This window comes from Trichosurus vulpecula, chromosome 8, assembly GCF_011100635.1.
Source record: "Trichosurus vulpecula isolate mTriVul1 chromosome 8, mTriVul1.pri, whole genome shotgun sequence".
Taxonomy (NCBI): Eukaryota; Metazoa; Chordata; class Mammalia; order Diprotodontia; family Phalangeridae; genus Trichosurus; species Trichosurus vulpecula.
The window spans coordinates 151,141,031-151,147,030 of NC_050580.1; positions in this window are offsets into that span (position 1 = coordinate 151,141,031).

Here is a 6,000-nt window from a genome sequence, read left to right on the forward strand (position 1 = left end):
TCTAAATTGATCTTTGGAGTCAAAGGTCATTAACACAGAGGAGTTACAGGGTGCAGTGGAGGACATGGGCAATGAATCATAGAACCTCAGAGCTGAACAGAATCACCAGAATTATCTCTTCCATTGACCTTCTGCTTAAATAGGAATTTCTACTACAACAGCCCTGGCAGTAGTCTTTCGGTCTTCCAGATGGTCTCCACTGATTGGGTACTCACTACCTGCTAGAGTGACCAGAGGTGAAAATGGTGTGATCAAATTATTGAGTTGAAAGAAAATAGGATATTTTGCCAGGACACACGGGCAATTTGGTTTCTTTAATTTCAAGGATTCATGATACGGTCAATGTAGAAACTCCCTCCACTGACATAAAATGTAATACACACACACACACACACACACACACACACACACCCCTCATGAGTGTGACTTGGATGGTCTTTAGGAATTACTGTGGCTAAAAAATTCATTAACCTACAGCCAACCTCTTGGTGAGCCTCTCTGACAGACATATAGTATCTCATGTGACAGACATATACTATCTCATCAGATTCATTCCCAAACCTTTCTAGCTTGATAAGACCTCTCATGGCTTGCGCTTTAACTGCATCCCTATTAAGAACCTGGGGCTACATCCACATGATGATGAACTCAGATCAGAGCTTGGTGGATGGAAGTGACTCAGATATCATCTTATTTGGAGTCGTTCTGTTTCGCCTATAGCACCATTTTGAAATTTCACACTTTACAAGCCATAAACTTTTCTTAAAAGTAAAAACTAGCACCATCATAATTTTTATTTGTTTGTGCAATTCCTAGGAACCCCCCACCAAAACACAAAACTCTTACAAAGTGTTCATGGCTATATATGAGTATTATCAGTACACATAGGTTTGTCAAGCAAAGTCCTACTTCCTGCTGTCATGTCGCATTTTACAGCTGCTAGGTGATATAAATGGAAGAATATATTTTACCACCTTGAGCTACATTTTTAGAGTAAGGGGAAAAAAACAAACAAAGCACCGTGCACTTTTATTGCATTTTAACCAACAGAATTTCTGAATGTCAATGAATTAGTCACTTTTATGATTACTGGCTGGCCGACTTCCCTTGTCACAAACCGAGAGCCTGAGTAGTGTACATGACTTGTATTCTCATGAGTACGGGAGGAGATAAATGACTGACATTGCTACCAGTGAATGATGAGATTTGTCTTTATCGGTGAAAATAAGGTCATAACTAAGCTCAGCTGTTGCCTATTATATGTACATTATAGCTATGTTTCTGTTTATAATGTAATGTGAGACAGTATAACATGTTGAGCTTGAGTCTTCCAGTGCATAAATTGTCCATTTTTAAAAGCTGCATTAAGTCTTTAAGGCCAACTAGGGTAACATTTAGTACACTGGTGCCACTCATCAATAAACTCCTTTACTTCTGATCTGTTTTTCTGATACCAGTCTGGGGAAAAGATCCTTTGGAGAGTCCTCTGGTTATTTTAAACAAGAGACTTTTAAATGACATAATGAACTTTTGTGCGGATGGGAGGCACAGGCTTACAAGTGCACACAGGAAACTCATCTACAACTTCAAGTTTTATATACTGGCCTGGGGCATGAGAAGTTAATACATAGATTGTATGTGTTAGAAGCAGGACTTGACTCCTTGCTTTTCCTGATTCCAGGGTCAGCCCATTATACCACATTGCCTCTCCTATTGAGCCATAACTGGGTTTTCTGAGAATTTAAAGTTTGCCCTCTCATTTCAGTGAATTCTTTTTAGCTCTTGGGAATGGAAAGAATGGTGTCCAGTTTCACTCTCTAACCTTTTCTGAAATGTTGAAGAATGAGCTGTATATGGTTCCCATCTGTGAAGATGAGAAAATCAAGAATATTTTATAAAACACAGGATACATAGACACTAAATCCTGGGAAGAATGATACTTTTGGTACCCAGGGTTTTTAAGAACCACCTCCAAAAACTACTAATGGAACTCTTTTTTATGCTCCTCCTTGGTCTGGAGATTTCAAATTGACTTATGTTGTAGCAGCATAATAAGTACGCCCACCCTTAGCTGCTTCTGCAAAAACAAGTACATGCAGGTGTTTGCACAACTCAATAAAGTAAAACGCTAACATCATAATCTGAGTGGATTGGCAGGCTTTTTAGATACAGCATAATACAAAGGAAAAAACATGGAAAGCAATGGTTTAGGGCAGGGTGAGGGAAATATACAAAAGAACCTAACTGTACAGAAGTGGGAGGAAGGTTTGTTGTTGTTCAGTCAGGTCTGACTCTTTGTGACCCCAATTGGGATTTTCTTGGCAATGACAGTGAAGTGGTTTGCCATTTCCTTCTCCAGCTCATTCTACAGATGAGGAACTGAGGCAAAAAAAGTTCATACAATTAATAAGTGTCTGAGGCCAGATTTGAACTTATGAAGATGAGTCTTCCTGATATCAAGCCCACTGCTCTAGCGACTTGGCCACTACTCCAGGAGAAAGGTAGGTAATCAATTACAGATTAGTGACACACCCAGCTAGTTAATCATATGCCCATACTTAGCATTACTATGCACAAGCAGTAGGGGGAAGTGAAGAGCACTAGATTGAAGACCTGGATTCTAGTTTCAATCTTGTGACATCTTTGCTATATGACTCAGGGTAGGTGACTTTACCTCTCAGTTTTTGCCCAAGATGGTGAAGTAGAGAAGCATTCAGCTGAGCTCTCCCAACATCCCCTCCAAACAACTTTAAAACAATGCCTCAGATCAAATTCTGGAGTGTCAGAGCCAACAAAAGGTCAGAGTGACATTCTTTCAGTCTGAGACAGGTGATCTTAGGAGCAAAGAGGCCCAATCCTTTGGGATTTGTTCTGTGAAGTTTGGATACAGTCAAAGGGACACACTTGAGGACCTAGAGGGCCACATGTGGCCTCGAGGCCATAGGTTCACCACCCCTAGTCTAAGACAGCGTAGGAGACAGGAAAGAGATCTGTAGCACAGGGGTGGAGGCTGACACAGCCCACATGGACAAAACACCGCTGGTAATACTAGGTGATGGCAACAGAAGCAGCAGCTTCAGGAGAGCTCAAGCCAGAGACAGTAAGGGGACCTGGTAACTGGTCAAAAAGAGATTATAGGGGACTCCTGGTGCTATCACAGGACACAGGACCAGATGCTATTTGGCAACTCCATTGCCTATACTATCTTTTGGGTCATAGAAGGGATCACTTTTGGTCAAGAGAGAGCAGAAACCCTGAGGGGCAGTTTCTTCCTCCCCCCCCCCCCCCACCGCAAGGGAGGAGGGGCCCTGAGGTATTGATCACAATCCCAAGGGATCAGGGACCCTTCCCAGGTAAGGACCAGAGTTTAGACTAAGAAATCACTGACTACACCTCTCCCCAGATCACACCCCCTTGGAAGAACCAAAAACTTCCAAACCCCCAGAACTAGCTCCAAAAACAGAAGTGTGGGAAAAGCCTGAAGCTTGAGATAGCGCCCCTTTACATAAAAATAAAGATCTAAAAAACTGGAGAAATATTAATAGATCACCAGTAGGCCAAGCCAATATAATATAAATGACAATCTACCTAAGTTAGTTTACTTATTCAGTGCCATACCAATCAAACTATCAAATAATTACTTTATAAAACTAGAAAAATAGTAACAAAATTCATCTGAAAGAACAAAAGGGCAAGAATAGCAAGGGAATCAATGAAAAAAATGTCAAGGAAGGCAGCCCAGCTGTCCCAGATTTCAAACTATATTACAAAGTGGTAATCATCAAAATAACCTGGTACTGGCTAAGAAACAAAGTAGGGAATCAGTGGAATAGATTAGGCACATAATACACAGTAATAAAGGACCATAGTAATCTCGTGTTTGACAAACCTGAAGATCCAAGCTTTTAGGGTAAGAATTCAACATCTAACAAAAATTGCTGGAAAAACTGGAAAGCACTTTGGCAGAAACTAGGCATAGACCAACATTTCACACCATATACCAAGCTAAGGTCAAAATAGATAAATGATTTTAGACATAAAGGGTGATATCATAAATAAATTAGGAGAACATGGAAAAATGTACCTGTCAGATCTCTGAATAAGGAAAGAGTTTATGACCAAATATGAGATAGAGAAGATTACAGGAAGTAAAATAGAAAATTTTGATTACATGGAATGAAAAAGCTTTTGTACAAACAAAACTAAAGTAGCCAAAATTAAAAGGAAAACAGGAAATTGGGAAAACATTTTTTATGGCAGAACCAGAAGAATATTGTATACAGCAACAGCAATATTATAAGGATGATCAACTGTGAAAGGCTTAGCTACTCTGATCAAGACAATGATCCAAGACAATTCCAAAGGACCCATAATGAACAATGCTACCCACCTCCAGAGAGAGAACTGATGAACTCTGAATGTAGATTGAAGTGTACTTTTTTATACTTTATTTTTATTGTTTTACTTTGTGTTTTCTTTTGCAACATGGCTAATATGGAAATATGCTTTGCATGACTATACATGTATAACTTTTATCAAATTATTTTTTCAGTGAGGGGTGGGGAGGGAGGAAGGGAGAGAATTTGGAATTCAAAATTTTAAAAACAAATGTTAAATTATTTTTATATGTAATTGGGGAAAAATATAATAGTAAATATTTTAAAATAATAATCATAAAACCTTATATTTGTATAATACTCTATAGTGTTCCAAAGTACTTTCTATATATATATTACCTCAGTTGATCCCCACAATACCCCTGCAAGATGGGTCAGGCAGGTATTATATCTACCTCACAAGGACTGTTATAAGAAAGCACTTCATAGACTCTAAAGCACTATATAAATATTATCTATCAATCAACAAGCTTTTATTAAGCACCTACTCTGTACCAGGCATTGGGCTAGGTAAGGAGGATACAAAGACAAAACACTAACAGCCCCTTCCCTCAAGACATCAGTGCTATGATTATTTTCTGGATAAAGAAAGAGAAACTGAGATTAATTTTTTTAAATTATTTCATTTATTTCATTAAATATTTCCCAATTACATGTAAAAAAAAGTTTAACAATCATTTAAAAAAAATTTTAGTTGCAAATTCTCTCCATCCCTTCTGTCCCACCCCACGCCTTGAGTTTAGTAATTTGATGTAGATTATTCATGTGAAGTCACGTAAAACATATTTCCATATTAGTCATATTGTAAAAGAAAACATAGACCAAAAAAAAAAAAACCCTCGAGAAAAAGAAAGTTAAAAAAAAGTTTGCTTCCAACTATATTGTAACACCATCAGTTCTTTCTCTGGGGACGGATAGCATTTTACATCATAAGTCCTTCAGAGTTGTCTCAGATCACTGCATTGCTGAAGATAGCGAAGTTATTCACAACTGACCATCTTAAAACATTGCTATTACTGTGTACAATGTTCTCCTGGTTCTACTCATTTCACTTTTCATCTGTTCATGTAAGTCTTTCCAGGTTTTTCTGAGAGCATCCCGCTCATCATTTCTTTTTTTAAATAAGTTAATTATTTATTTTTAGTTTTCAACATTCACTACCATAAGTTTTAAATTTTCTCCCCCTCCCTCCCCTACCTCCTGATAGTATGTGATCTGATATAGGCTCTACATATACATTCCTATTAAACAGATTTTCACATTAGTCATGTTGTAAAGAAGAATTAGAACAAATGGGAGTAGCCATGAGAAAGAAAAATATAAAACAAAACAAAACAAAAAAAGAAAATAGTTTGCTTTGATCTGCATTCAGATTCCATATTTCTTTTTCCGGATGTGGATGGCATTTTCCATCATAAGTCTTTTGGAATTGTTTCAGGTCCTTGCATTGCTGAGAAGAGCTGTCTATCAAAGTCAGTCATCACATACTGTGGCTGTTACTATGTACAGTGTTCTCCTGGTTTTGCTCACTTCACTCTGCATCAGTTCATATAAGTCTTTCCAGGCTTTTCTGAAGTCCTCTTGTTCATCATTTCTTATAGCA